Source organism: Theropithecus gelada, unplaced genomic scaffold, assembly GCF_003255815.1.
Source record: "Theropithecus gelada isolate Dixy unplaced genomic scaffold, Tgel_1.0 HiC_scaffold_16248, whole genome shotgun sequence".
Classification (NCBI taxonomy): domain Eukaryota; kingdom Metazoa; phylum Chordata; class Mammalia; order Primates; family Cercopithecidae; genus Theropithecus; species Theropithecus gelada.
Genome location: NW_020258044.1, coordinates 23546 through 45343, shown reverse-complemented (window position 1 = coordinate 45343; position 21798 = coordinate 23546). Strand labels below are relative to the sequence as shown.

Sequence of the window (21798 nt, the reverse complement as noted above, 5' to 3'; positions counted from 1 at the left end):
AAAAAAAAAAAAAAAAAAAGAAAGTCCACAGGGCTGATAAGAAAGACCATGGGCGGCCGGGCGTGGTGGCTCACGCATGTAATCCCAACACTTTGGGAGGCCGAGGTGGGTAGATCACGAGGTCAGGAGATCGAGACCACCCTGGCTAACACAGTGAAGCCCCGTCTCTACTAAAAATACAAAAAATTAGCTGGGCGTGGTGGCGGGCACCTGTAGTCCCAGCTCCTCGGAGGCTGAGGCAGGAGAATGGCGTGAACCCGCGAGGTGGAGCTTGCAGTGAGCCGAGATTGAGCCACTGCACTCCAGCCTGGGTGACAGAGCGAGAGTCCGTCTCAAAAAAAAAAAAAGAAAAAACCATGGGCTTCTGAGAGCCAGAAAGAGGAATTTTGGTTTTTGTAACTGCAGTTTCCATTCTCTCATGGCCTCTCATTTGTTTGCCCATGAGTTTGCCTGTTAAAGATAAGGTGTGCTCCTTTTCCTCGAGCTCATGCACATGGGTTTCTGTTTCTTACAATCATTGTTCCCAGGTACGGATGATGACTGGCGCTCTACTAAATGCTGAAAAAAAGCAGAGTAGAAGCACAGAAAAGAGGGCTTCCCTGAGGAGGTGACGTTAGAGCCCATTTGGAAGGCAGGAATAAATGTGCACCATGATTTTTTAGGATTAAAACCAAGTATCTCACTGCTTGGGCACATGTAGATAGAAGTGATTTAACAGTAAACTGTCCCAGTTGTACCCATTGTCAGTTACCTCACCACAAGGGTTATGTGGCCCTGAGTTTGCTTAGTGCTTATTTATTTTAGGTTGTTGTTTATCCAAACCTCTCAAATGATACGTACTTGGAAACAAGAGATAGCATCGTTCATTGATGTTGTGGACAAACCACTCTTTTGTTACTCAAGACTGGGTAATTTATAAAGAAAAAGAGGTTACTGGGCTCACCGTTCCATGTGGCCAAAGAAGCCTCAAAATCATAGCAGAAGGCAAAAGGCATGTCTTACATGGTGGCAGACACGAGTGACAAGAGCTATTTTGGTGCTTGTTTGCTGGTCATAGAATTTAATTCTATATGTGTGTGTGTGTATGTGTGTGTGTGTGTGTGTGTGTGTGTATATATATATATATATATATATTTTTTTTTTTTTGAGACGGAGTCTCGCTCTGTCACCCAGGCTGGAGTACAGTGGCCAGATCTCAGCTCACTGCAAGCTCCGCCTCCCGGGTTTATGCCATTCTCCTACCTCAGCCTCCCGAGTAGCTGGGACTACAGGTGCCCGCCACCTCGCCCGGCTAGTTTTTTGTATTTTTTTTAGTAGAGACGGGGTTTCACTGTGTTAGCCAGGATGGTCTTGATCTCCTGACCTCGTGATCCGCCCGTCTCGGCCTCCCAAAGTGCTGGGATTACAGGCTTGAGCCACTGCGCCCGGCCTACTTCTATATTTTGAACTAAGACGAGAGCCAGGCACACAAGACGGTGATAGGTCTGTCTTTTGTTTTTGATGGTGATGATGGTGATGATGATGATGATGATGATGAAATGGCTGACATGATTCATGACTTGCTTTTTCTCATCATCTCAGATCTAGAGTTTTGGGTGGACTATTGGCCTGGGATAGATGCAGATCATTCCTTGTATCCCCTGATCTTAAAGTCAAGACTGAACCAGTCTCCAGACTCAAGCCTTCATGGGGCTTCAGATTCCATGAGGAATGGGCGTCCTTGCAATATCGTCATGGTTGTGAAAAGTTGCATTGGAGCTGGGCAAATGGGCACTCTCCTGCCAATCCATCCTGCTTAGATTTCCCATTCAGCACCAATCTTATTTCCTTTTTTTTGACAGAGTCGCACTCTGTTGCCTAGGCTGAAGTGCAGTGGTGGGATCTCAGCTCGCTACAGTGTTCACCTCCTGGGTTTAAGTGATTCTTGTGCCTCAGCCTCCCAAGTAGCTGGGATTGCAGGTGCACACCATCAAGCTTGGCTAATTTTTTTTTTTTTTTTTTTGTATTTTTAGTAGAGACAGAGTTTTGCCATGTTGGCCAGGCTGGTCTTGAACTCCTGACCTCAAGTGATCCACCTACGTCGGCCTCCCAAAGTGCTGGGATTACAGGTGTGAGTCACTGTACCCGGCCTCATTTTCTCTTTTACTGCAAGTAATTGCCTGCAAATGTGTTTTCTCCATTAGTTTGCAAGCTTCCTGAGAGTGGATCTCTGCCTCGTTTATTCTGGAATCTCCCTGGCACAAAGCACAGGGCTTTATCCTCAGTAGGTATTCAACAGATGTTTAATTTAATTCAACAGCTCCCCTTACCACTGCCCCCACCTTATTTGCTGGTGGTTAAGTACAATCAGAACAAGTAGGTATCATAAGATTTATTCCAGAGTGAATCTGGGAAAAGATTACTTTAGTGATATGAAAAGAAACCATGCTCCTTAGAATACTTCTGAGAGTGTCCCCTGTCCAAGCATTTGCTGAATTTCTATTTACTGATTTTCAGGTGGAACAGTATAATTGCAGAGAGTTCATTTGGACATAGATACACTTCCATGCATTCATGTCTTTAACAATTCTTTAACAATAATTTGTGGCCCTACTGTGTTCGTTCACTAACTCCTTTGAACTAACTTACCATATAAGCTATATATTTTCCTTGTAATTTGGGAGGTCCAAGGCTTCATTAAGCTCATGTGCCCGAAACTAATGAAGAAAATAGCTCGTTAAGCAGCTAGTATAAAAGTAGCCACCAACTCAAGTCAATTACCCGCCTTAAATCAGCCCAGCACTCCCATCGTGAGCAGAGAAGCCCATTCTGAATCGCGGTCCAGACACGGGGGGGGAAAAACAGCTCCCTCCGGGGCATGAAAACTACGCTTGCCCCAAATCCTCCTCGCCAGAGTTCTGCTCATTGCTTACCCACCGAACCCAGAACAAACCGGAAGTGCTTAAAACGAGGACAGGTAGCTCCGTGTACAAATCGGAATTGAAAACTGTATCAATTCCTGCTATAGCAACAAGGCTTCTCCCCAGGACTAGCATTCCAAGAAGGCAGCCCTTTTCTAGATGGATAAACTAGAACCTGAAGGCACCCGTTTCCCTAAACTGCTCTTGCTCATGTGTAAGTACAAATGAAAAATGCTGACGCTGCTTCTGTTGGCATTGCTTTTTAATTACGGCCATCAATAAATCATTTTATCTTTGAACAAGACTTGAGAATGGCCTGAAGGCAGAGCCACGATTCCTTAGGAATTAGGCCAACAGAGAATGGGCTATCTCTCTTCCCACCTCTTTTCTTACTCTACTGTCAAAAACAGAAACCTTCTCTGAGTAGCTGGGAGCAGACGGCCACACTTGAGTTCCATCTGGGGGTTCTGTTAACACAGTTTTACCCCAGCCTGCCTTGATGGCCACTGCCACACAAGCTGCATCTGTTCCTTCTTCTGTGCCTTGTGTTACTTCGTTGTTTTTCCTATTTCTAGCCTAGTGAGCTGAATGGTGGCTTCGCACAAGATATATTCGGATCCTTGTGCCTAGAATCTGTGGATGTGGCATTATTTGGAAAAAGGGTCTTTGCAGATGTGATTAAGGATCTTGGGATGAGATTATCCTGGAGTATTTTAAGTAGGCTGTAAATCTAAAGACAAGTGTCCTTATAAGAGGACACTCTTGTCTGGGCGCAGTGGCTCACGCCTGTAATCTCAGCACTTTGAGAGGCCGAGGTGGGTGGATCACCTGAGGTCAGGAGTTCGAGACCAGCCTGACCAACATGGAGAAACCCCGTCTCTACTAAAAATACAAAATTAGCCAGGCATGGTGGCACATGCCTGTAATCCCAGCTACTCGGGACGCTGAGGCAGGAGAGTTGCTTGAACCCAGGAAGAGGTTGCAGTGAGCTGAGGTCGTGCCATTGCACTCCAGCCTGGGCAATGAGTGAAACTCTGTCTCAAAAAAAAAAAAAAAAAAAAGGGCAGTCTTCCTCCAGGGGAGGAGACCCAGACAGAAGAGGAGGAGGCAAGGTGACTGCAGAGACTGGATCATGCGGCCACAAGTTGAGGAATTCTAGTAGCCTCTACAAGCTGGAAGAGGCAAGGAATGGATTCTCCCCTAGAACTCTGAAGGAGCATGGTCCTGCTGACATTTGATTGATTTTGGACTTTGGCCTCCAGACATGTTTTTTTTTTTTTTTTTTTTTTTTTTTTTTTTTTAAGATAGATCCTTGCTTTGTTGCCCCGTCTGGAGCGCAGTGGCACGAGCTCAGTTCACTGCAACCTCCACCTCCTGGGCTCAAGCCATTCTCTTGCCTCAGCCTCCCAAGTAGCTGGGACTACAGTTGCCTGCCACCATGCACGGCTAATTTTTGTAGTTTTAGTAGAGACGAGGTTTAGCCGTATTGGCCAGGCTGGTCTCGAATTCCTGGCCTCAAGTGATCCACCCACCTCGGCCTCCCAAAGTGCTGAGATTATTTAGGTGTGAGCCACAGCACCCGGCCCAGACATTGTTTGAAGCCGCCCACTTCATGGTTCTTTGCTGCGGGGGCTGTGGAATATGAATGTGCTCGTGCTCTTGGTTGGACTTTGCTGACCTTGTGTCTGTTATTCCCTGGCAGTTCTACAGGGCCTGGAGCTGGTACGAAAAACCTCCCTTCTTTCCCAAGTGATCCGCAGCTTCCCCGTTCACTGAAGGCCCTGCAATCCGGAACAGTCAGGACTTTGCATCCAATTGCTGTGGGTGTTGGGCCGACCCTTCCTCTTGCGTGATCCATGGACCCGCAGCACTGCGTCACCTGGGAGCTTTTGGAACTGAAGACTCTCCGGGCTCACCCGGGAGGACTTGCTGGGCCAGAATCTGCATTTTAACAAGATGCCCAGGTGATTTGCATACATGTTCAGATCTTCGAAGCGCTAGTAGGAGAGGCTTTAAGGTGGTAATTAGATCTTTTCTCCACCTGCAAGAATCTTAGTTTCTTCATGTTAAACCTATTCACTGTGGCAATGGCATGGGGGTTATAAAACAAAACAAAACCCTTACATCAAGAATGCACCCTGGTGTGTCATGGATGTGGGTGAAATGACATGTCTGGCATTTGCTTTAAAATATTCTAAAATAGCAAGAAGGAAAAGAAAAGTGGGAATTGGAATGAGACTGGCGAAATGTTGACAAGTTCTTACAGTGGGATGATGGGTGCATGGGGGTTCATGGTACAATTCTCTCCCTACTTTTTGTGCATATGGGAAATTTCCATAATGAAGTTAGAGGTTGGGCACGGTGGCTCATGCCTGTAATCTCAGCATTTTGGGAGGCTGAGGTGTGTAGATTTCTTGAGCCTAGGAGTTCAAGACCATCCTGGACAACATGGCGAAACCCCGTTTCTACTAAAAAATGCAAAAATTAGCCAGGCATGGTGACGACAAGCCTGTAGTCATGTTGAGGCATGAGGTTGAGGTGTGAGAATCACTTGAACCCAGGAGACGGAGGTTGCAGTGAGCCGAGATTGCACCATTACACTCCAGCCTGGGTGACACAGCGAGACTTGGTCTCAAAAAAATTTTTAATTTTCTTTTTTTTTATTTTGAGACAGAGTCTCGGTCTGCCGCCCAGGTTGGAGTGCAGTGGTGTGATCTCAGTCACTGCAAGCTCCGCCTCCCGAGTTCATACCATTCTTCCGCCTCAGCCTCCAGAGTAGTTGGGACTATAGGCTCCCACCACCATGTCCGGCTAATGTTTTATATTTTTAGTAGAGACAGGGTTTCACCATGTTAGCCAGGGTGGTCGCGATCTCCTGACCTCGTGATCTGCCCATCTCGGCCTCCCAAAGTGCTGGAAATTACAGGCATGAGCCAACGTGCCTGGCCTTAATTTTCTTTAATTTTTTTTCTCTTTTGAGACAGGATCTCATGCTATAGCCCAGGCTGGAGTGCAGTGGTGCGATCCCAGCTCACTGCAGCCTCTACCTCGTGGGCTCAAGTGATCCTCCCACCTGAGCCTCCCGAGTAGCTGAGACCACAGGCATGTATCACTACGCCTGGCTAATTTTTTCACTTTTTGTAGAGGCAAGGTCTTGCTACGTCACCCAGGCTGGTCTTGAACTCATGAGCTCAAGCAATCCTCCCGTCTGCGCCTGGGAGCATTCCCAAAGTGCTGGGATCACAGGTGTGAGTCGCTGTACCCAGCCTCAATTGTTTTCCGTGACTCCACTTTTTCTCCCCTCTTGGAAATGACTAGTCTTCGAGGGAATGTGTTTTTTGTCTCAATCTGTGGTTTCTTTGCTCAGTGCACCTGTGTTGGGGGCTTTGCTGATTTCCAGGCCTTTTTCGGCAGCGAAGTCCCTGGAGGGCAGTATGGGAGCTGATGGCTTCTTAGCATCTTTTTTTTTTTTTGAGACGGAGTCTCGCTCTGTCGCCCAGGCTGGAGTGCTGTGGCCGGATCTCGGCTCACTGCAAGCTCCACCTGCTGGGTTCACGCCATTCTCCTGCCTCAGCCTCCTGAGTAGCTGGGACTACCGGCGCCCACCTCCGCGCCCAGCTAGTTTTTTGTATTTTTTAGTAGAGACGGGTTTTCACCGTGCTAGCCAGGATGGTCTCGATCTCCTGACCTCATGATCCACCCGTCTCGGCCTCCCAAAGTGCTGGGATTACAGGCTTGAGCCACCGCGCCCGGCCTTAGCATCTTTTAACTCAGTTTCCAACAACATCTAGTTGGCATCTGTTGCTCTCGGCAGCAGGAACTTCATTTGCTTTCTCTCTCTCCACCTCTCTCACCTCTGTAAGACTCTGTCTTTGTCATGGGTGCAGCATCACATGTGTGGCCCTTAGGCTGTCTTGCTTACCTGTGATCTGCGTATCATGTCTTTACTTGAGGGCTTCTCAACCGGGGGTGATTTTGCTCCCCAGAGACCATGTAGCTATGTCTGGAGACAATTTTGGTTGTTACAGCTGGAGGAGGTGGTGCTACTGGCATCTAGTGGGTAGAGGCCAGGGCTGCTGCTGAACATCCTACAATGCTCTGGACAACCCCCACTAAGACAAAAGAATGATCCAGCCCCAAATGTCAATAGTGCTGAAAGTGAGAGACCCTGATTCCATCTTAAGAGATCATCCAAGCACATTTGGCCAAATTGTTTTTTCCCGTCCCATGAGGAAAAGGCAGATTCATGACTGACGACAACATCAATGGGAATTTTGTTTACCTCTTCTTGGTGGACTTTGGGATACGATGACTTACCATTTCTGCACATTGTGCATTGCACACCTCCAGGGGGCGCCACCCACATATTTATGAAAATGCCACCCCAGGAATTGCACAGTACATAGTCTACGTGGCTATAAGTAGTTGCTCTGGTTTTGGGGTTGCCCTGGCATGCTCTGGAACTGGGAGGAACTTTATTTCTGGCCATTAGAGGCCAGGAGCATGACATTGAGTGTCCTTTCAAGAAAGGAGAAATGTTGAACAGAGAGGACCTCATTTTTATAACTCTTGACCATCATCTAGTTACAGAGCATCCACTTTTCACCCCTGGGCCATATCCATTTGACGGAGGTAAAATCATCAGATTATAATACCATGGCTTACACTTTTGATAGCTTCTGCCCGGAACATGGCGGTAAGAGCTTCTCATTTTCAATTGATTCATTGGGGGAGAAACTATACATGGCTGCCCTAAGACTTCCTATTACACACCATTTGTTTGACGGGATTTCTTTAGTTTCTGTAACATAACTTATTCTAACTGGTCCTCAGTCACTTTGCAATAAAAACCGAGATTGTGAAAATGTTCATTGTCATTACCAGTGATGGAGCAATAAGCACAGAGTTCTGGAGAGAGAAGGAATCAAGAGATTTAAAATAGCAGAATGAGCCGTTCACCGTCAGCATTGCTTTTAATCTTGGTGAGAACTGAGGGGAATTTTGACAGGGTTCAGGGGAACTGCAGGGAGTAGGGCTGGGAGGTGGCTGTTTGCACGTGTGGTCAGCACATCCAGTGGGGGTCCATGTACTGCGGGCAGCCCCGCAGATGGAGTTGGGATTGCCCTCCATCAGACTGCAAACCCCCATTCTCAAGACATCGGGGCCCAGGCTGGTGCAGGAGATACACCGCAGTGTGTCAGCCTTTCTTCCATCGCTCCTCTCCAGTGACAGTCCCTGATTGTCCACCGAGGAGTCACTAGTCCCCCACGGCATGTGTGGGACCGGCCACTCCCCACCCTGATCTGGGGCTGGGGCATGTGGTCCCAGCCTGGATGTCAGTATCCTTCCACCACCCTGGCCACACCGATTGGGTCTGAGAAGCAGATGAGCCGAAGGAGAGACAATCTTGGGAGTTTCATGTTCACACTTAAAGTAAAATGGAAAGCGACAGGTGGGTGAGGGGCCATTCTGATGATATAGTTTGAGAACCTGGATGTAGCCACACCTGTAGCTGTCAACTATGCCATAGTACTGTTTTTTTTTTTTTTTTTTCTTCAAATTTAAGTACTTCCTAGAGACAAGGTCTTGCTATGTTGCTTAGGCTGGTTTTGAAAAGTCCCTTTTTGGGGGATGCTTTCACTGCTTCGCTTCCTTTCTGTGACAGCTTAGGAAATCAGAAGACAAGGGAGATGAGTTTTTTTTTTTTTTTTTTTTGACACAGGGTCTTGCTCTATTGCCCAGGCTGGAGTGCAGTGGTGCAATCACAGCTCGCCACGGCTTTGACCTTCGGGGCTCAAGCGACCCTCCTGCTTCAGCCTCCTGAGTAGCTGGGACTGTAGGCGGGTACCACCATACCCAGTTAATTATATATATTTATATATATATATATATATTTTTAAGAAATAAGATCTCACTATGTCACCCAGGTTGGCCTCAAGCTCCTGGGCTCAAGAAGTCGCCCTGCCTTAGCTTCCCAGACTTACAGGTGTGAGCCCCCACACCCAGCCAAGGCTGTGTTCTTATGCACCTGGTATTCCCCCAGGCCCTGAGCAATGATCCTCCTGCCTCAACCTCCCAAAGTGCTGGGATAACAGGTGTGAGGCACCATGTGTGGTCCACATAGTATTCTTATGGGTTAAATTGAGTCCCCCTCAAAGAATGTTGAAATCCTAAATTCTAGTAGCTCAGAATATGACCTTATATAGAAATAGAGTTATTGCAGGCCGGGCACGGTGGCTCATGCCTATAATCTCAGCACTGTGGGAGGTCAGGGCGGGCGGATTACCTGAGGTCAGGAGTTGGAGACCAGCCTGACCAACATAGAGAAACCCCATCTCTACTAAAAATATAAAATTAGCTGGGTGTGGTGGTGCATACCTGTAATCACAGCTACGTGGGAGGCTGAGGCAGGACGATTGCTTGAACCTGGGAGGCAGAGGTTGCAGTGAGTTGAGATTGTGCCATTGCACTCCAGCCTGGGCAACAAGAATGAAACTCTGTCTCAAAAAAAAAAAAAAAAAAAAAGAAATAGGGTTATTACAGATGCTGTTGATTAGAATGAAGTCATCCTGGTGGAGGGAGGGCCCTAAGTGAATGACTGGTATCTTTATAGAAGAGGAGAGGACACGCCCAATCAGAGAGACACAGAGAAGAAGGCCATGGATCGGACGGAAGATTGGACTGATGAGTCTGCAAACCAAGGAATGCCGAAGACTGCCAGGAGACCACGGGAAGCTAGGAAGAGGCAAGGCAGGACTCCCCTCCAAGTGCAGGAGGGAGTGTGACCCTGCTGGCACCTCCATTTCAGACTGCTGGCCACCAGAGCCACAAGACAGTGAATTTCTCTTGTTTCAAGTCACCCAGCTTGTGGTACTTGGTTGTGGCAGCCCTAGGGAATGAACATAAGTACTTTTAAATGAACTCTCCTCTTCTCTCCATCTTCTTCTAAATCATCATCATTTTTGCCTAAGCAACAGATAGGGTCTAATACAGATGTCATGACTTACTTCAAAGACAGCCCCCATGTGCGCCCAAAGCTCCTGCTGCGTTGGCCCTGGGCTCAGAGACTGGACCGTCATTCTCAGGGCTTGCTGGAGATCTGAGCCGGGGCACCATGCTCTGTTGCCTTTAAACAAAGGCTGGTGCTCGCCCAGGCATGTGAGCTCCACCGAGGATCTATTTGTGGAAGGCAGAATTCTGAGATGACCCCCTAGGTTCTTGCCCTGGATAAATGCCTTGTGTCATCTCCTCTCCCCTGGAGTGTGGGCAGGACCCCTGGCTTGCTTCTAATCTATACCTATGGAAAAGTTGAGGGGATTTTGCAGATGTAACTAAGCCCCTACTTCGCTCACTTTGAGTTAATCAAAAGGGAGATTATTTAGGGTGGGCCTGACACCTTCAGGTGAGGTCTTCAGTGAGGGTCTGGAGGGGAGAGACTCCCTCCAGACTGTTTTTTCTTTTTTCTTTTTTTTTCCGGAGATGGAGTCTCACTCTGTCGCCCAGGCTGGAGTGCAGTGGCATGATCTTGGCTCATTGCAACCTCTGCTTCCTGGGTTCAAGCAGTTCTCCCGTCTTAGCCTTCTGTGTAGCTGGGATTATAGGTGTGCACCACCATGCGTGGCTGATTTTTGTATTTTTAGTAGGGATGGGTTTCACCATGTTGGCCAGGCTAGTCGGGAACTCCTGACCTCAGGTGATTCACCTGCCTCAGCCCCGCAAAGTGCTGGGATTACAGGCGTGAGTTACCGCGCCCGGCTGGTTTTGAAGAAGCCAGTCGCGTGAGTTCCACAGTTGAATGGAAATAAATTCTGCCAACAACCATGTGAGGTTGGGAGAAGGCCCCAAGCCTCATATGAGACCCTAATTCCAGCCGACACCTTGATCATAACCTTGTAAGAACCTGAACAGAGGACCCAGCTAAAGCTGCACCCCCAGACTCCTGACCCATGGGAAAGGAGAGGTAATAGATGGGTGTTTTAAGCTGCTAAATTTGTGTTGATTTGTTATGCAGCTTAGACAATGAATACATCATTCCATTTTTAAAAAATCATAAGTTAACCATGTGCTAATCGTACCATTCGATTTTTTTTTTCTTTTTTTTTTTGAGACAGAGTCTCACTCTATCGCCCAGGCTGGAGTGTAGTGGTGCAATCTTGCCTCACTGTAACCTCTGCCTCCTGGGTTCAAGTGATTCCCTTGCCTCAGCCCCCCAAGTAGCTGGGACTACAGGCATGTGCCATCACACGCAGCTAATTTTTGTGTTTTTAGTAGAGATGGGGTTTCACCATGTTGGCCAGGCTGGTCTCGAACTCCTGACCTCAAGTGATCCACCTGCCTCGGCCTCCCAAAGTGCTGGGGTTACTGGCGTGAGCCACTGCGCCCAGCCCGACACACCATTCATTTTTAAGGAACTTCCAGGCGCTGTGGTCAAGCCCCTCTTGTGTGGCATGGAGGTGGGGAGAGATGGGTTGGGGGATGACTGGGTGGGAGCGTGGAGCCAGGTGGGAAGAAGAAAAGTGTCTTGAAGGAAGTAAGTCCCTTCAGATAAGGGAGGGAGAAGTTCGATCCATATGCAGACTTGCGCAGTCCTTCAGTCCTGGGGATGTTGGAGGAGAGGCAGGTCTTGCCTTGTATTTGAGAGTTACGATCCCAGGCAGAGGCCCTACTTCTACCTTCTTGCAGGTGGGGCTGGAGGCAAATACTTAGAGGAAGAACAAACACCCTTTGTAAGCATGCGAAACGTTTCTGGAGTGGAGAGATGATGAGGCAGGATATTTGGAGTCAATGGCCAATGTTTTTAAAAATCCTTTCTCCCTGAGCCTTTTCCTCATTCAAATTGCTGGCACCTTTGGACTCCTTGCTTCTGGGAAAGAATGTCCTGGAGGAAAACAGAGACTCCCTGTGACCTGGAGCTTCACAAGCTTAGCCCCTTCCAGGAGCCATGGAGGAGCTGGGGCATTGGGAAAGTCTTATGGGATACTAGGTGAGTAAGAACACAGTCTTGGCTGGGTGTGGGGGCTCACGCTTGAAATCCTAACACTTTGGGAGGCCAAAGCAGAAGGATCACTTGAGCCCAGGGGTTTGAGACCAGCCTGAGCAACATAGTGAGATCCCATTTCTAAAAAAACAAATTAAAAATTAGTTGGGCATGGTGGTACACACTTGTAGTCTCAGCTATTCAGGAGGCTGAGGCAGGAGGATTGCTTGAACCCAGAAGGTCAAGGCTGTGGTGAGCTGTGATCACACCACTGCACTCCAGCCTGGGCGATAGAGTAAGACCGTGTCTCCAAAACAACAACAACAACAAAACAACAACAAATGTCATCTCCCTTGTCTTCTGATTCCCTGAGCTGTCAGAGAAAGGAAGCGAAGCAGTGAAAGCATCCTCCCAAAAGGGACTTTTTATCCTTCTCCCTGGACTGAACTACAGAGAAAAGGAAGCCATCCTCACAAAAAGATCTATGGGATCAGAGAGTGGAGGGGACCTGAGCCCCATGTCATGGGACAAGCCCTGGGAAGATGGCACCATTCCCAAGACACATGAGTTCTGTCGTTGGCCACCATTCCCACTGCCTGGACCAAAGTAGAAGCTCAAACAGTATTCCCTGAGTGAAACAAGGAATACAGCATCAGCCCTCTCAAAGAACTCTCCAGGAAGACTTCTTTTCATCAGCAGCAGGGAAAGCTGATGAGGGTCATGTGATCCTGTCTCCCGGGTGAAGTCTGAGGTGTCTGCGCCGTGCACCTCCACAGGCGCATAGTGCGTACAACAGGCTGGGTTTTGCAGAGATGCCATGTGCCGTGGGGAGAATCTGGGCGGTGAAGTCAGCTCTCTGTCTCAGGGAGTCTCTCCTAGAAGGGCTCTTGTGCCGGGGGGATTGGACTCTGCCGGCTTTGTTTCTTGTTTGGGACTACCAAGTTTCTGGCACCCGCAGGACTCTGTCTAGGCAGCTTGAAGGGCTGTCTACATGGCTTCTTGGACCTGAACCCTAACTGGACCTGTGCATGGTACTGCAGCCCAGCTGTGAAACAGGGATCCCCCCGCCTCACCACCAATCCCCCTTGTTTTAAACTGCAGTTAATAAGTGGCTGGCTTGAGGGAACCCCCTTTATCATAGTTTTTGTCCAGCCTACCCCCTGGAATCTGATGAGGTCTTTGGGTGCTGGCAGCACCAATTTTTATCCATTATTTTTTCTATTGTGGATAATTCCTTTCCACACTGGAGTCAGACAGAGGTCGGCTTGAGCCCAGCCACTGAAGACAAATGCCAGTGGTTTGCCGGGTCCCGGGTGCCCTCTGTTTCAGTAAAGCAACATATTCAGGATCTATATCTGTTGCCTGGAAGCTGGGAGCTGGGTGAAATTCACAGGGGTTCGTAATGATTACTTAATGAGAACCAAAGACACATGAAGGCTGAGGCTGGAGGAGGGCGGCTGGGGGTGGCAGGGACAGGGATGGGCGACCCAGTTGCTGGAACCATCCAGGGCTGAGTTGGGATCCTGCCCTGCCTCTCCCCACCTGTGTGACCTCAGCCTCTGATTTCTCACCTTTCAGGAAGGAACCTGCCTGACTTGCTGTCAGTGTTTAGAGAATTGAAGGAGCTGATGATTGTGGAACCTGCTGGACATTTTCTGAAGCCAGGTACTGGGTTCAACATGGTGTATAGTTAAGGCACTGGTTCTCAGCTGAGGGTGAATTTGGCCCCCGGCAGGCACTTGGCAGGGTCTGGAGATATTTCTGGTTGTCACAATGGGAGAAGGGTGCCAATGGCATCCATCTAGTTGGCAGAGGGCAGGAAAGCTGGTAACATCCCACAGTGCTCAGAACAACGCCATGTGATACAGAATGATCCTGCCCTAAATGTCAATAGAGCTGAGGTTAAGAAGCCTTTTCCTTGGTTTGTGGGTGGAGGGCAGGGTCTCACTGCATCACCCAGGTTGGAGGGCAGTGGCACAGTCATAACCCACTGCAGCCTTGACCTCCTGGGCTCAAGCGATTCTCCCACCTCAGCCTCCTGAGTAGCTGGAACCATGGGTGTGCACCACCACACCTGGCTAACTTTTTATTTTAATTTCTTGCAGAGATGGCTAACTTTTTATTTTAATTTCTTGCTATGTTGCCCAGGCTGGTCTTGAACTCCTGGGCTCAAGCAATCCTCCTGCCTTGGTCTCCCAAAGTGCTGAGATTATAGGCATGAGCCACCACATGTGACCAAAAAGCTGTTTTAATGTTGAAGCAGAGTAAATGTTTCCCAGCTCAATAAATGGTATATCTGGTTATAAATAAGAGGCACACAGGAACATGCTGTTTCTACAGTGAGTGAATGAAGATTTTCTGTTACACCAGTTTGTTATTTGTAGGCAGTGAATAACTTTGTTTGTACATCCCTTACCACCGAGCAAATATGTCAGCAGGACAAAGTCCTACAAGTGGAATTGCCAAATAAGAAAGTTAATGCATTAAAAAAATTTTTTTTGAGACAGGATCTTGCACTGTCACCCAGGCTAGAGTGCAGTGGTGTGATCACAGCTCACTGCAGCCTCAACCTCCCAGGCTCAAACAGTTCTCTCACCTTAGCCTCCACAGTAGCTGGGACTACAGATGTGCACCACTAAGCCCGGCTAATTTTTGTATTTTTTTAGAGATGAGGTCTCGCGATATTGCCCAGGCTGGTCTCAAACTGCTGGGCTGAAACGATTCTCTCCCCTTGGCTTCCCAAAGCGCTGGGATTATGTGAGCCCCTGTGTCTAGTGCACTATCTGATTTTGCCAGATTATCCTTCACTGAAGTCTTACCCATTTCTCTCTTTCTTTCTTTCTTTCTTTCTTTTTCTTTCTTTCTTTCTTTCTTTCTTTCTTTCTTTCTTTCTTTCTTTCTTTCTTTCTTTCTTTCTTTCTTTCTTTCTTCTTTCTTTCTTTCTCTTTCTTTCTTTCTTTCTTTTTCTTCCTTTCTTCCTTTCTTTCTCTTTCTTTCTTTCTCTCTCTTTTTCTTCCTTTCTCCTTCCTTCCTTCCTTCTTTCCTTCCTCCCTCCCTCTTTACTCTCCTCTCCCCTCCCCTCCACTCCCCTCCTCTCCCCTCCCCTCCCCTCCTCTCCTCTCCTCCAGATGGAGTTTCGCTCTTGTCACCCAGGCCGGAGTGCAATGGCATGATCTCGGCTCACTGCAACCTCTCCCGGATTCAAGCGATTCTCCTGCCTCAGCCTCCCAGGTAGCTGGGATTGTAGGCACCCGCCACCACACCCAGCTACGTTTGTATTTTTAGTAGAGATGGGGTTTCACCATCTTGGCCAGGCTGGTCACGAACTCCTGACCCTCAGGTGATCCGCCTGCCTCGGCCTCCCAAAGTGCTGGGATTACGGGCATGAGCCCCCATGCCCGGCCTGAAGCTACACCCATTTCTGTCCCCCTGGCAGAATGTAGAAGAGCAGTGGGGTGATTCTGTAATTTTAAACATTGGCTCTCACTGTTTCTATCTTCTCATCACAATCTGGGAATAAATAAAAGGTGGGCATACTTTACGACAGTTTATGCTCATCGTATTCTCGGCACCCAGGGATCCATCCAGGATCTGCCCACAGGAGATCTTTTAAGTGTCATGAAGTTGACGCCACTGGCAAGTGGCTTTCCTTTCTCCGGAAAAGGGATATTTGGCTCCTGCTTCCTGGCACTAAGAGCTCCCAGATGACTTGCCTCTCAGAGTTGGCATGTAGAAAAATCTACCTCAGCAAATCTTCCTGTGAGTGGTTGTTCAGCTTTGGTTTTTCAGTTTCTATTCTTTTTTTAAAAAAAATTTTTTGAGATAGAGTCTCACTCTGCCGCCCAGGCTGGAGTGCAATGGCACAATCTCAGCTCACTGCAACCTCTGCCTCCTGGGTTCAAGCGATTCTCGTGCCTCAGCCTCCTGAGAAGCTGGGACTACAGGCGTGTGCCACCACACTCTGCTAATTTTTGTATTTTTTTTTTTTTTTTTAGTAGAGATGGAGTTTCGCCACGTTGGCCAGGCTGGTCTCAAACTCCCGACCTCAGGCGATCGGTCCGCCTTAGCTTTCCAGAGTGCTGAGACTGCATGTGTGAGCCAACCTATTTTTTAAGTTTCTGATTCGAGGACCCCTTTGAGAGTCTGATGAGAGTGATAAACCCTCTCCCCAGAAGAAGGCAACTGCAATTTGCCTGGAATCTCTAAGGTTCTAGAAGCCTTCCCAGACCCCTGAAGAAGCGGCTGTCTGGATAGGAGTGGGGCTCATGCCGCCAGGCACTCTACCGTGCCTCACCTTCCTCTGTTTGAGGTGCACTGCATGAGGGGATCTGTGGATGGACTTCCAGGCTCAGAAAACCAGGTAGAACCAGTTCCGTGTGGCCAGGGACACCCCAATTCCAAGTCTGTCTTCCCCACTTTCTAGCAGAGCAGCTGGTCAGTTATTCAGCATCTGGTTTTGTTTTTGCTGCTTTTGAGACAGAGTCTCGCTCTGTCACCCAGGCTGGAGTGCAGTGGCACGATCGCGGCTCACCGCAACCTCCACCTCCCGGGTTCAAGCGGTTCTCCTGTCTCAGCCTCCCAAGTCAGTGGGATTACAGGCATGCGCTACCATAACTGGCTAATGTTTGTACTTTTAGTAGAGACAGGGTTTTGCCTTGTTGGCCAGGCTGGTCTTGAACTCCTGACCTCAGGTGATCTGCCCACCTCGGCCTCCCAAAGTGCTGGGATTATAGGCGTGAGCCACTGCACCCGGCCTGTTCAGCACCTCTGAACCTTAGTTTTCCGATCTGTAGAATGGGACACTGACTTTGCTATCTCCGTGTATCAGAGATCACGAAAGCAAAGGACTTCACACAGTGCCGGCACCAAGCCTGTGTTTGAGGAACAGAAGCTATTGTGATTCTTACACAGAGTCCCTTGCTTCCCAGCAGCCCCCTCTCCCTCCTTTTTGGGTTGCAGTCCCTCTATTTTAGTGGCCACTGGGATTCTGAAATGACCAGGTCTTTGTCTCAGAGACCTCACAATTGCTGTTCCCTCTGCCTGGAACACTTTTCCTCGCTCTGGTCCTCTGAGATCTCTTTCAACTCAACTGCCCCATGCTCAGAGAGCCCCTGTCTCCCTCTCTACTTTGAAGCCAGTTTACCCCTGTAGTCTATGCCTGGAAAACTCCTTTTCCTCCTTGGTGCCTCCCAAGTTGTCACGGGATGTGTGTGCCTGTTTGGGTGTCTGGTATCTGTCTCCTCGACTGGACTGCATGCTCCTGGTGAGCTGGAGGGACTGGACTAGCACAGGCCAGGACCCTGGGGCTGGAGGGAGCAGGGCAGAAGGCACAGGCAAAAGGCCTTTCTGATCTGGAGGGAAGTGAAGGAGAGGGAGACAGATGAGAGAGGCTGGCAGAAGATGGGCCAGGGGCCAGGCTGCGTGGAATCTTTTGGGCTGCAGAAAGACATTTGAATTCTCATGTAAGAGAACCAGGACGCCACTGGAGGGTATGAGTCACCTCATCTCACTGAGCTCTGTAAATGTGAATGTTTTATTATTTTTATACAATTCTTTAAAAGTGATTTTAATTATTTACCTTTTTATTTTTATTATTTTTGAGACAGAATCTTGCTCTGTTGCCCAAACTGGAGTGCAATGGCACAATCTCGGTTCACTTCAACTTCTGCCTCCTGGGTTCAAGAGATTTTCCTGTCTCAGACTCCCGAGTAGCTGGGGTTATAGGTGTCTGCCACCCCACCCGGCTTATTTTTGTATTTTTAGGAGAGACGACATTTCACCGTGTTGGCCAGGCTGGTCTTGAACTCCTGACCTCAGGTGATCCATCCACCTTGACTTCCCAAAGTGCTGAGATTACAGGGGTAAGCCACCGTGCCCGGCCTTATTTACTTTTTAAAAAAAGATCAGGCCAGGCACAGTAGCTCATGTCTCTAATCTCAGCACTTTGGGAGGCTGAGGCGGGATGATCACTTGAGGCCAGGAGTTCAAAACCAGCCTGGGCAACATCGTGAGACACCCCCTCCCCAATGTCTAAAAAACTGAGAAAATTAGGCATGGTGGCTTGTCTGTATCCCCAGCTACTGGGGAGGCTTAGGTAGGGAGGACTGCTTGAGACCAGGAGTTTGAGACCCCACTGAGCTATGATTATGCCACTGAGCTACAGCCTGGGCAACAGAGTGAGACCCCGTCACAAAAAAAAAAAAAAAAAAAAGTCACATTCTTTTAATTACTTACTTTTACAGAAGACCACTGGTCCTGGTGGGGAAGGGCCTGGGAGTAGGGAGAGCCTCAGGTGGCTGCATCCCTGGTCCTGGTCCTGTCTGCAGGCTGGGGCTTGAGGCCTAAGTGACGGCCCTGCATCCCTGCACCCCTGCATCCCCACACCTCAGTGTATTCGGACCTGGTGCTGCTCCTGCGGCATGGCCATGGGCTGCAGGAGCCCCCTCAGCCTCCCTAGGGCTGACCGAGCTCTGCTTCTTATCCCAGGGAATGACGGGCACTGGGGCTTTGATGGGCATCGGGTGAAATGGGCAGAGTGGCGCTTACCTGGGATGGCGGTGAAGTGGGATGGGGAGGTCACTGTGACAAAGGGCAGCACGAGGTACTTGGTCTTGACACCCTCGTGGGTCAGACAGTCCAGGTTAGGGGTGTCCACATCCTGGTCGTAGTCCCAGCGGAAGCCACTGAAGGAGGTCAGCAGCAGCTGTGAGTGCTCTTCCTCCCCGGGACGGGGTGGCCACCCAGCAGGACAGGCAGCAGCAGCAGTGGCTGGAGGGCCCTGAGCCCTGTCATCCTGCGAGCACCTGTCATGCACTCCTCACAGGGTTCATGGGCTTCTCCCTCTTTAGCCTGTTGTCGAACAAAGTCCACATTGGTAATTCAGCCCAGCTCTGTTGTGGGACAAAAAACCTGGAGTGCAGCAAGGTGCTGCATATTTGCAGGATGAAAGCGTTCTGGAGATGGATGGGGGACATGGATGTACAACGTGGTGGATGCACTTAACTGAATTGTTCCCTTGAAAATGGTTAAAACGATGGCTTTTGTATGTATTTCACCACAATAAAAAATCAAACCAGCCAGGCATGTTGGCTCATGCCTATAATCCCAGCATTTTGGGAGGCCAAGGCGGGTGGATCACTTGAGGTCAGGAGTTCGAGACCAACTTGGTCAACATAGTGAAACCGCCATCTCTGCTAAAAATACAAAAAGTAGCTGAGCATGATGGTTCATGCCTGAAACCCCAGCTACTTGGGAGGCTGAAGCAGGAGAATTGCTTGAACCTGGGAGGTGGAGGTTGCAGTGAGCCCAGATTATACCATTGCACTCCAGCCTGGATGACACAGCAAGACTCCATCTCCAAAAAAAAAAAAAAAAAAAAAAAGGCCAAACCATGTGAAATATTTTGGACTCTTATACTAATTCCAACATTGCGAAGATCTGGGGAGAACAAACTAGATTGGTGCTTTCCTTGGCTTAGTGTGTCCTGTTTTTATAGGGAGAGCAAATTATTGTACACCAGTACTATTAAAATAGCTACAACAGGATGGGCATGGTGGCTCACACCTGTAATCCCAGCACTTTGGGAAGCTGAGGTGGGAGGATCGCTTGAGCCCAGGAGTTCGAGACCAGCCTGGGCAACATGGTGAGACCCTGTCACTACCAAAAATACAACAAAAATAGCTAGGTGTGGTGGTGTGCACCTGCAGTCCCAGCTACTTGAGAGGCTGAGGTGGGAGGATCGCTTGTGCCCAGGAGGTTGAGGCTGTAGTAAGCCGTGACTGTGCCACTGTACTCAGCCTGGGTGATAGAGTGAGACCCTGACTCAAAAAAAAAAAGAAACAAAAAACACTGCAGTGGACTCAGTGACCATGAGGCCAGGCACAGTATACATATACATCATGTCATTTAATTTTTTTCTCTGTTTAAAGTTATTTTTTCCTCTAATTTCCATGTTGATCAACATTTTTTTTTCATCCTAGGAATTTATTAGGTGAAAATTTCGCATAGGAATTAAAAATTGCCTGGCATGATGGCTTACACCTGTAATCCTAGCACTTTGAGAGGCTGAGATGAGAGGATTGCTTGAAGCCAGGAGTTTGGGCCAGTCTGGGCAATATAGTGAGAATGCATCTCTGTAAAAAAATTTAAAAAGCTGGGCGTGGTGGCATTCACCTGTAGTCCCAGCTATTTGGAAGACTGAGGTTGGAGGGTTGCTTGAGCCCAGGCGGTAAACGCAGCAGTGAGCTATGATTGTGCCATTGCACTGCAGCTTGGGTGATGGAGTGAGACTCTATCTCTAAAAGTAAATGAATAAAATCGTGGTATAATATATGCAACATTTACCATTTTGTACATCTGAAAGTGTACAGTTCAGTGACATTTCTTACATTTATCATGTTGTGCAATTATCACCACTACCTAGTTTCAGAGTTTTTTCAGCACCTCAATTGGAAGCCTCACACCCATTGGGCAGTCGCTCTGCATACTCCTCCTGCAGCCCCTGGAAACCTCTAATCTACTTTGTATCTCTGTGGATTGGCTTAGTCTGAACATTGCATATCAATGGAATCGTACAATATATGACCTTTCATGTCTGCTTCTTTCACTGAATGTGTTTTGAACATTCATCCATATCACAGCATGGATGAATTTTTTTTTTCTTTTTAGACCCTATCTAAAAAGAAAAAAAAAATTGTACAAAAAAAAAAAAGAATAGAAGATAGAGATCAGATGTATCCTGCAAAGCTTATAATATTTACTATCTAGCACTTTACATAGAAGCTTGCCTACCTCTGAACGATATGCAGGTACAGGGATGACATTATCTTGGCACTTATAGAAAGACCTATAAATTGCGTAAAGACGTCATCATTGGATTTTCAGTAACAAGAAGCGGCAACACATGACCGTGTGCCCAGGTGTTCAGGTGAAGTTTAGGGAAGGTCTTGCCTTGACAAGGTCGGATACGAGAACCAGATGAGATAACCCCATTTCCCCTGTGGAAACTGCCCGAGAATTTCGTTCCAGTTATTTGTGTAGGTTGATTCTTTCGGTAGGGTTCAGGCGGGTGAGGAGGTGAAGTGTCAGGGGAGTTCTATTTTGTATTTGCACAACTTGGCTTTCTTTTTACTTGGTGTGGTGTTTTGCTGTATGAGGGAATTTCATAGAATTTTGTGATGAGTATGCAGCATAGTGTTTTGAATCCTGGCAGGCCGAGGGTCATAGCTCAGCTCTGCAACTCATTACCTATGATGCCTTGGGGTGGGTCCCATAACTCTCCAAGCATCTGTTATATATTCCATGGGGTCATGAGGTTCAGATGAAATAATGCATGCTGGCAGGAATGGTTACTGCTCATGGGATTCGCATGTGCTCCCTCGTATCCCGCAAACCCCCAATAGTTAGATAGATCCATGCCAGGGTCCAATGCTCTGTAAGTGGAAGTCACTGACATCACCTGTAGTCTGCAGCTTTTGAGGGCTGGGGCATAACTGTCTCCTCCTCTCATCTCTTGGTGCAGTAATGGGAAAATCCTTGCATTAAGATGGTAGAATTTCCATCATTCTAGGTCTTTGAGTGGCCATATGGAGCACACCATACCCAGCCAATCCACTGTGACATGGAATGTAAGAAATCAACTTGGGTTGCTAAGCTGCTGAGACTCTGGGGTTAATTTGTTACTGCAGCATAACCGAGTCCATCCTGACACATGCAGCATGTAAAGTACTTCTGTTGACCCTTAGTCATGGTAAGTGCTCCACAGATGTTGGTTACTTTTGGTAGGAAGATAGATTGCCACTGGAAATTTGTTATCTGATCTCATGAGGCCAATGTTGCTATTTTGTAATTGGATAAATTGGGCTTGGCTCTTCTTCCAGCATGTGAGAGAGACAGATGACTGAGAGACAATAAAGCACTATT

General features: G+C 48.2%; 1 long non-coding RNA gene across 1 annotated transcript in view; it reads left to right on the top strand.

The window, feature by feature from the left end:
* Nucleotides 1-21798, top strand: part of LOC112617426 — a 32981-nt gene that overhangs the window by 813 nt on the left and 10370 nt on the right. The gene's annotated exons all lie outside the window — the stretch shown is intronic.